The 10340-nt window shown below is 32.6% G+C and overlaps 1 long non-coding RNA gene across 1 annotated transcript; it reads right to left on the bottom strand.

The window, feature by feature from the left end:
• Positions 1 to 5405: 5405 nt before the first annotated feature.
• Positions 5406 to 8809, bottom strand: LOC132755329 (uncharacterized). The gene is made up of 2 exons (XR_009629188.1): positions 5873 to 8809; positions 5406 to 5744 (listed from the first exon to the last, which is right to left on the bottom strand). It is a non-coding gene; the product is annotated as an uncharacterized LOC132755329 (long non-coding RNA).
• Positions 8810 to 10340: the final 1531 nt, after the last annotated feature.

Genomic DNA, 10340 nt, shown 5'->3' with positions numbered 1-10340 from the left:
AGCATAGATATTTCCTGAATGAATTGCATTTACATGTTTTATTTACTATACACATGTTTTGTTCTATATTTGGATTTGTTTTTTGTAATTGTCATAGCAACAGTGATGACTTTGTGCTGATTTTGATGTGATTTGATAAGAGTCATTGGCGCACTAGTGAATATTGGCATAATGTCTTTATTTCTATTTTCAGAACTATGCAAATATTTGAGTTTCTGTCTCAGATCTCTAGGATTCCGATTATTTCATTTGTTTGATATGTTTGTCTATTTTAAGTATGTTTTATATCAAATGTAATAGCAACAAAATAGATTTTATTAGTCCCCTACCGGGTTTACCGGAGGGGACTTTAGGTTGACACTACGTCCGTCTGTCCGTCCGTACGTCAGTCTGTCTGTCCACAAAACTGGATCCCGCAATGAAGCAAACGTATTGAAAATATCTTTATGAAACTTGATATACGGATAGATGGCAGTGTGGAGATTATGCACGTCTTTTTTTATTCCCATGTTGAAAACTTTTGTTGCTATGGCAACAAATGGACTGAAAATATGGCTAATTTAACACATAAACTGGATCCAGGAATAACGCAAAAAGTACTGAAAATATTTTTATCAAACTTGAAATATGGGTAGATGACAGCCTGGAGATCATAAACATTATTTTAATTTTTAATAAAGGGAGTATATTGAGAGCTGTCCTACTCACCAAGCGTCGGGGACCTGTCAAGATTTCTGATTCAAGTGTTTACGCTTTTTCACCATAAATTCTTTATTTCTTAAGGTATTTACTTCAAACTTCAAATATATGATTCTGATCATCAACCACATCATATATGACCAGGTTTAAAACTCTAGCACAAATTTGCCCTTGAGAATGTTGCTGGGGTTCTAACGGTAGGGGACTTATGAATAGTTTCCAATACTATGATAATTGTTTGTTCCTTTCAAAATCTCTACTCAAATCAATGGTCCGTTCTTTCTTTATTACTTTCTTTTTTCATTCTTGCTTTCTTTGTATTATTGTATCAGGAACAAAGGAAAGAAATCAAGCGTTTGTATTCTTAAAACTATTCAAACATATCTTGAATTATCTTTGGTTCTACATTGCATTTTTTCATTGCTTCTGTAGAATACTCTTTTTGAGATTGAGCAGGTGTCAAGTTTTGTGTTCGATTTTAATTTTTTTTTATTGCTTTTTGCTTCGGCGGGATCTCCTTCAATCATTTTTCAGTTTTTATCTAAGTTTAATTGAGCACATCTATTGTGCTTCTTTGTACTGATTTTGAAGGCGTGTGAACGGCTTATTTTAGTTTATCATTAGTAACAATAAAACGAATGGCGGCGCCGATTTGTCTGTGTGGTTTTTATAAGTCGCACTTACATTCATATGAAACCATGTTGTTAGAATATTTGTTAATATTTTTCTCTAGAACAACGCAACAGTAGTATCGATTATGTCGTAGATGACAAGGTACAAGCAGACAATTAGGACAACATAACAACTCTCAATGTTGCAATCAATTATCAAAGTCTAGACAAGACAGGGAAATCATTAAAATAGAGTCATTGGAAATATTAAACAAGACGCGGTTATCAGTACAAAAACAAAGCAAAAAACAAACCCAAGTTGTTTGTGAAGATTTTGTTCTTTCATAAGGGCTAAGTAACACCTGTCTGTCTATTTTTTTTCCAAACAAATTGTACCTTTGGACTAAACTTTGAATATTAATGCTTTAGTCTAAACTTCGTCAGAAACCTTTATTTTCAAGTTTCGATTTGATTCACAAGGCTTAACAAATAATAATATACATGTATTACTATATCTCCAATATATAATCAAATGTGAAGAATTCTAACTCTTTCCTGTAATCTGTGATACTAATTACAACTTGTATCAGATTCATTTAGAACTGGGTGCCTGGTTTGTCATTTTCTCATTATTGACATCATTTGCCATAGTTCTTGTTATCGTTTGTTACAGATGTGGAATGACGGTGCTTAATTAATTGGCTCATTTAGAAATGAAGCAATAGTCATCACTCTAATTGTCCAGCATTACAGCTGTTATATGAGTATAAAAGGTTACAAGACTGGGGAATTATCATTGAAATGGCAATGAACCTACATATAAATGATTTCGATCATTTTTCTTGACTTACCTTTGTTCACATGTGCTTCGTTTGTTTATCATTATTTGTGATCAAAATATTTACATTAACATATTTTTATCAAAATTGTCCATAACGTTAATCAAACACCTTTGTTATAGGGATGTAGAATTTTGGAGATTACGTGTTTTTTTCTTGCCATACCTTTACAGCCTACAAGATATTAATACTTTTAACTCCATTTCAATCAAACGTTTCAATTTATTATTCTGAATTGTTTCTATTATCTTTAAATAATCAAAAGGAAAGTTTAATTCATTGGATGTTTCTTGCGAGGTAATCGATTTAATTGTGGAATTTAGGAGATACATTTCTAGAACTACTCTGATGGTTTCATTTTACATGAAAACCACTTGACAATGTGGTTGATTTTCTTGCTAGTCTCCGTTTCTCTTAATATCATGTTTTAAGTAACCAGTTGTACACAATAATAATCCTTTTTCATGTTTTCTAAATTTATCTAAGGTAAAGTATCTTCTTTTATAAAAGAAAATCTTATTTATTGCATTTCCCCGTGTTACATTGCATTGAACAATCAGTCAGCTTCATTTGTTTTGTTTTACTATTAAAATTATTTATTGTTTTGTTGTTTAATTTCAAACATGTTACGCCAGATAAAATTATAAATAGAAAGGATAAATCAATTCATCTATAATTTTAGAATCTTGAAATGAACAGAGAAATTCAATATGAATTTTAAGAGACATGGGGGATCAGGCTAGCATTGAACAACGCATTTGAAACCATTTTAATTGAACATGTTTGATATTTGTGTTCAATAAAAAAGATTTATGAATGACTATACAGTAATTATATGTAACAATTGTGTAACCGTTTAATGTCTTACTTAAACATATGTTTGCTCGCTTAGCTCATTAGGGAGTGCATCAGAAAAGTAATTTAGGGGACGTTGGTTGCGAAGAAAACTTTATCCGTGTTAGTTGATCTCAGATCATGAGTCTGTGTGGGTTATTCGTCACTCACCACTGTTTCAAATATCATATGAATACTTAATATGAAGTCGGTCACTTAAAATTGGTATTGACTGGTAAGATGTCATAGAAGGCCGGTTAGGTGGATCGATATAAAATCGGCGTAATTTCCAGGAAAAAAAACAAACAAAATAAAAAGAGATATCATGTGATATAATCAGTCAATGATCTCTTTTGTTGTGTTGGTTCAGCATTTTTTAAGTCCGGTAAGTATGTAAGATTTTTATAGACACAATCGTTGATATGTTCCTGGAACCAACCTGTATTCAGCAAGGAATTTTAAGCTTCTTTATAGAAACAACAGCTTTTCTTGGTTTGTCTTACTATATGTTTATTTAATTTTGTGTTCCAATCACGCTATATCCAGAGCAAAATATAAAAAGACATCATAACGGTACAGATTATGTTATATATCGAGATGTCGTGACTATATCATAATCTGCTCCAGATAATATCAGTACAGAAACATCAGAATAACGGGAGACAAAGTGTTATCGAAAGGCATATGTTTAAACTTTGTTTATCTCCCTTCTAAAACATCCGATATCTGAGGAACATTCTTCTTGAAAAATCCAACAATTCCGTCAACATCCATTAATTTCATTATCAATCTAAGGCTTAAGTTGGAAAATTCATGGGTTATCAAAATCCAATTTTCTGTTGCCTGCTGTTAATTTTGTTGACTTAAATGTCTGCTGCTCTTCTTTGAAATTATACAGTTGAGTTGCAGGTCTGCTTTCATATGAGATATAGTGATTAATGTAATAAAATAAGTTAATTAATTATTTATTAATATACAAACGTATGCTTTTTATTCATCTCAAAATACAAAATACAAACATGACCAGTCTATATTATTTATACAAAATGGATGATATGCCACCTTTTAGTTTTAAGTTTCAACTGTCTGCTTTAAAATCTTTAACCATAAAACATTTTAATAGATATTTTTAAATTTATGATTTATTAAATGTTTTCTTACGAAGTAACTTATTTTGGACTAGCTTATGTTTATATTAACTGAAAATAGGAAAGAAGGATTGATTTCCATTTTATAAATTAATGAATGCTTTGATCATTGATCCACTCTTATTGTGAAGGCTCTTAAAGAGGTCCACAAAGGTCCTCCAGCCCGAAAACATGAACATTTTAAATCTAGCATAAATCGAAACGGTGAACGAAAATGAAATTGTTATTAAATTTTAGTGCTTAGTTTTTTGGCCCATTTTAGGTTTCAACTTTGTCTGTCTAATTTTGGAGTTACTGCCATTCGAGCATTTTTTTCACTTTCAACAAGAAACTATATAGGTAGATTATCTCATAAATTAAAAGTGCAGTGCGAAAGAACCGTAACTTTGCACTGCTTAATTGCATTGTCGAGAACATAGCTCTGAAAGTAAAACAGATATGAACAAGACACTTGGTAGGTAGATGGATCACATTGGGCAGATGTGCAGTGCAAAAGAACCACAACTCTGCCTTGCATTATTTTGGAGAACTTTGTCCGGGACATAAATCTGAAACTATAAAAAGTTATAATTTTCTGTGTGGGGAGCATCACCCGATTCATTCGGCTCTTGTGTATGAGGTGTTGATCTATAGGACACGAAAAAGAAAATTAAGAAATACATGTATTTTAACTTGCATCAAAGGCGATTAGGCTATCCAATTATAATCCGATATACCTTTGCATCTCTTTTAAAACCCAGTTGAGTATTTAACTTGACATTCACTTGTTTTAATTATCATTCATAGAATAGAGATAATTATATTGATAGACAATTATATATCATTAAGTGTTCCCATGCTAATTTGTTTAATCATATCGACTAGTATTATTGCCATCAGCGAGTATTTCAAGTAGCGTAAATGTAGTTTATTGTTTATACTTCGTTATATTAGATATCAAACATGACGTTTACATATTACAGTGGTGTTGTGTAAAATACATCAGTTATATTATATAAGTATAGCAGTATATAATTGAGGGAATGAGGTGTATTGTTTATTCAAGTGTTTCCCACGGGTAAGGTAGTGTAAACATTAATAGATATAACTGTATACTCATAATGCATACGAATTATTCATATCTGCCGGTCCTTTGAGTTCCTGATATAGGGTAAGGGTAATGTTGCCGTCATGAACACAAGTAATAAAATCGTCTCTGCTATAGGGTTTTTTTTTAAATTTATAATAATTTATTCAAACATTACAACTTGGGAATAAAAGAAAAGAGAAATCAGTCTAAAAAACGTACTGGTATTTATTAACAAAAAACGTGTTGGCATGAAAATGGCCATGGCTGGATAAAAGCATTTTAATTATTTAACCTATTGAAATGTCTATGTGTTTCGATTTAAGACTACTAAATGTCTTTACTATAACTGTTTTTGCCCCGGCAACGGTTGCAAAAACGTGGTAGCACATGCTTCAACTCAAGGTACACAGGTACAGATGATGAAATCACTTTACATGTCTGTTTTACAAATTGATCAGCTCCGATAACGGTCGCTGAGAATTATAAGCATTCTCCTTTTTCTATATCTTTCTGTTCCAGCCATGACGTGCTAATATAGTGTTATCTGAAAATATAAAGGGAAAAAAGCAAAAACAAAGAAAAACAATGAAATTGAATGGGTGGGTTTGTGGTGGGATTCAAGATTTGAAATGTAAATTTTAGATTTTTTAAAACGAAGATAAACTAGTCTACCTCTTCTATGGTGAGCCACGATTGACAGACCGTTCCCAGAATTTGCTCTGCCTTATATATGACATATTCAAGTGTAAGTTGTCTCCCCTGACAACTCTTTTTGAGGCCCTACTGGGGTGTTATAATAAAAAATGTTAAGTTGTAAGATTTGAATAAAAGATTTAATCCTCTAGCGGATAAATCGAATATTATTCAAACATTACAACTTGGGAATAAAAGAAAAGAGAAATCAGTCTAAAAAACGTACTGGTATTTATTAACAAAAACGTGTTGGCATGAAAATGGCCATGGCTGGATAAAAGCATTTTAATTATTTAACCTATTGAAATGTCTATGTGTTTCGATTTAAGACTACTAAATGTCTTTACTATAACTGTTTTTGCCCCGGCAACGGTTGCAAAAACGTGGTAGCACATGCCAAAAAGCCCACAAGCAAAGTGAAACATTTGCCTGTGGGCTTCCGCCAAAGCGGGCTACCACAGCTACAATTTTGCCCTACCCAGCCATGGACGTGAATGTGTTGAGAGCGCCCGATATTGTATTCAATAAAACGTGGTTACCAAAGTCCGACAGATGTGTGCCATCCGGCCTATACAACCTAGGGTTTTCCTTAATATAAGAATTCGAAAACCCAGCCAAACGCCGCCCCGGCACTCTCCGCACACAGCCCCGGGGAATTCACCCAATGAAGTGTAATAGCGAACTCAATGTTTTCGGCCTTTTTTTTAAATTAAATTGAAATAAAACAGTTATTTCTTTATAAGAAAATAATTAAATATCATTGTATGAATAATTCCATACAAAAAAATAAAGTAAATACACAAGTTTACGCAGAAAATAACCTTATTTATTATGGAAGATTCCACTACGTCTGTTTGAATTTTATTGATTTTCATTATAAACAATTTGTTTTGTTTTTTTAATAATTTGCAATAGATATTAAACGAATATTGATAATTTTTAAAAACATCAATTTTTTTCACCTTAAACGGTTAAATAATGATAGAAAAATAGAAATATCTCGTAACTGTGTTATGTACTTCATTTGGTGTAATTCCCCAGAGCTAAAACGGCAACGTACCGGAAAACGGCGCCCAGCTAGGTCCTCGAAAAGGTCAATCAGGGTAACGAATATAATAACCCCCGAGTTTAATAACAAATGTACTGATACAACTATTTATACGCATGCGGGTTTTATTTGCAGTTTTGTTACATTGGACATATCTCCATGACCTTCTTGGTAATATCTGTAGTAACAGGTATTTTTTCCAGTGAAGTCCTTGTTATAAAGTTTTTGATGTCCCATGATTTCAACTGAAGGTCGATTTCCTAAATCGTTCCCGCCACAGTGTAATATCAAAACATTTTGCGCATTTTTAAACTCAAGCAAGTATTCTATCGAAGGTTTTAAATCAGAAACTTTCATGTCCCCCTGATATTCCCATATAACATTATAACCTAGAAATTTAAGTCCTCACTTCTGCGGCATGCTGTTTGAAAGGCATCCCTTATAAATGAAGAGCCTATAATCCAAACATCCGACATTTTACAGGCTGAAATAAGTTTAATTATATATTACCTATCCATTTAATATTTATAATTATCAAGTAATGTTATCAAAACACATGTCAGGCACATAATGCCAACTAGGTGTTATAAATTATAAAAGACACATTATATCAGGCACATAATGCCAACTGGGTTTTATAAATTATTAAAGACACATAGTGTTAGGCACATAATGCCAACTGGGTGTTATAATTATAAAAGACACATAATGTCAGGCACATAATGCCAACTGGGTGTTATAAATTATAAAAGACACATGTCAGGCACATAATGCCAACTGCTTGTTATACATTAACACATTCAAAAAACAATATCAGGCACATAATGCCAGGCACATAATGCCAATATATATAACATCTTTTTATTACAACAGCATAAATTGCTCTTCTTAATACATTAATGTGTATTAAGACCCGGTAACGGTTTCTTAATACAAATACGTACTTTATTTAAATAGCCAAATTTCGGATCGCCGGCATTCACATTACAGCCATTTTGGCAGATCCTAAAAAAATAAGTTTTTTCCACGAAATACTATAAAATTATCGGATGTAGGATTTATAAGCGTAAGATCGCCAACGGACTCTGTATTTTATATCATTGATAGCACAAACCTCACGGAACATATTAGAAGCCCCGCCGATTCGAAAAGAGTGTGCTTTAATTTTTTTTTGACCTATCAAGTTCAAAGTTCTTTTTAATACTGAATTGAATTGAAAGGATGTTAAGGGACTTCCATCGAAATGGCAGAATAACGGCCCTTGCACGTTACTTCTAAAATGTAAGAACTCTTTCAGTTTTTCATAACAGAGTTTGGTCAGTTATCGGAATATCAATAGAACATCCGACATATCTCTGGTCGTTTTTGGACATCTAAAATACAGTCTAATGAGATTTTGATTGATCGTTACATCATCTACATTTAAAACTACCTTTTTTGATTTCTTTGAAGGCAATGCAAATTCGCTTATTCTTAACAGACCTATGTAGGCAAGACAGAAAGCATCAGAAAACATTAAACACTCATATTGTGATCTGCAAGCGTTAGGTAGGGCTGATAAAAGCTGTATCAGTACATTTTGTGTTATCGGGTGTCTTGTGTCATGCCTTTTCGATAATCTACGGAACCCTTCTAGCATACTATTGACTATGAATTGTTTTGTATTGTCAACCAAATTGTTTATTTTATTAAAATAACTTATTGTTGAAACGTGAACACCTACTGTTGAAAATGAGTATTGACGTAAAGACATGTATGCAATATATTCCGTTATATATAGTTCTAAATGGCAGTTATCTTACTTATCTACCCAATTTTTTTCTGTAAACATAACATAACCATTGTTTTTTGTTTTTTTTTTTTTTGTTGTTGTTGTTTTCAAAAAAATGTTAGCCAAATATGTGCATCTTCTTTCATGCATTGGTTGACTAATAAAATGGAACGGTTTCTTTACATACGACATGGCGCCATAAAAAACGTCTTTTAAAGGCACGGCCACTGGGAATAGCTTTCGATATAAAATTAAATAGACCAACGACTGATTACAAGTAAGTGTTTGAGTCTAATCTTATTAAGTTTTCTCACCCAAACGAGACTGTTTTCGCTTTCCTTATTTTTTCTAAAGGCACCTTAACCATTTGGTTGATTGAATCAATTTCAAGACCCAGGTATGTTATAGTTATAACAGGTCCCATCCATTTTTCGAAACTTAGGGGGACACCAAGTTCATTGCAAATTTTATCAAATGTTTGCATTAAATTCAAGCATTTATGATTTTTCAAAAGATTTTTCTGCCATAAAAATCATCTAGTACTGTAGGTGGTCAATGTAGTATGATTTTGATTCTTTAGACACAAGTCATTGTAAAAAACTTTGAAAAATTTTCAAAAATAAATCATGAACATGATGCACCTTGTGGCAGCATTTTTTGAATTCAATATCCCTCCTCGGTTTTTATACCTAATAAATCAAAATCACCTGGCCATATAGGGCATAAATTAAATGCAGAAGAAATGTCAGCTTTTGCCATAAAAGCAGAACCCCCTATTTCTTGAACTATTCTTACTGCATTTTCGAATTGTGAATATTGAACATGGCAAAATTCAGGATCGATAAATTCATTTATACTTTGCCTGGTGAGTATGAAAGCTGAAAGCACCGTTTTGTTTTGGTACGAGACCTACGGGATTTATTCTCAGATTAGTAATTGGCCTTTTTTTGAACGGTCCTAGGATTCACCCAAGTATAAATTCGTCGTGAAGCTTTTTACTTAATAAGCATTTTTGATCAATTGCCGATTTGAGATTTTTGGGGGAAAAAAATAGGGATTCTTGGTCCCGTATATTCGAGTTTAAAACCAGTGCTGAATCCTTGTAAAATGTAATTGGCATCATCCTTATTTGGGCATTGAAAGAGTTTATCAGCGAGAAACTAGATATTAATTGGTGAAAACCCCAGGTCCCATAGGCACTCTTTGAGCTGGCAATATAAATACATAACGCGGTGTGAATTGCGCTGTTTGTTTATTTGCATAACAGTGTATTGAAGGGTGGTTACCAAAGCATTTGATGCAAACGTGTTTGTAAGTACATGATCTATTTGTACAAAAGCCTTTGTTATTAAAGTCGTAACATTTTTTTTGAATATTCAGAAGTGCCGGCTGGTTCAAGGACTGTATAGTCTGCATATATCATCCACAATTCTGAGTCAATATTTTGCCACTTTATACCCAAATCGATTAATTTTTTAAGCCTAAATTACCTATCATACTCGAACCATCCGACATTTCTTGATCAAGTTGATGCCGCTAAACGAATGTTTGCAAAATATTGTAATAGGTTATTGACTTATTCTGGATGTTTCATAATGAAAATACGCATGTATACCACGAATGCATCT

This window comes from Ruditapes philippinarum, unplaced genomic scaffold (genome assembly GCF_026571515.1).
Source record: "Ruditapes philippinarum isolate M1 unplaced genomic scaffold, ASM2657151v2 ctg8243_1_1_1_1, whole genome shotgun sequence".
Classification (NCBI taxonomy): domain Eukaryota; kingdom Metazoa; phylum Mollusca; class Bivalvia; order Venerida; family Veneridae; genus Ruditapes; species Ruditapes philippinarum.
The sequence above is the reverse complement of the archived record's forward strand: the minus strand, read 5'-3'. Positions and strand labels throughout refer to the sequence as shown.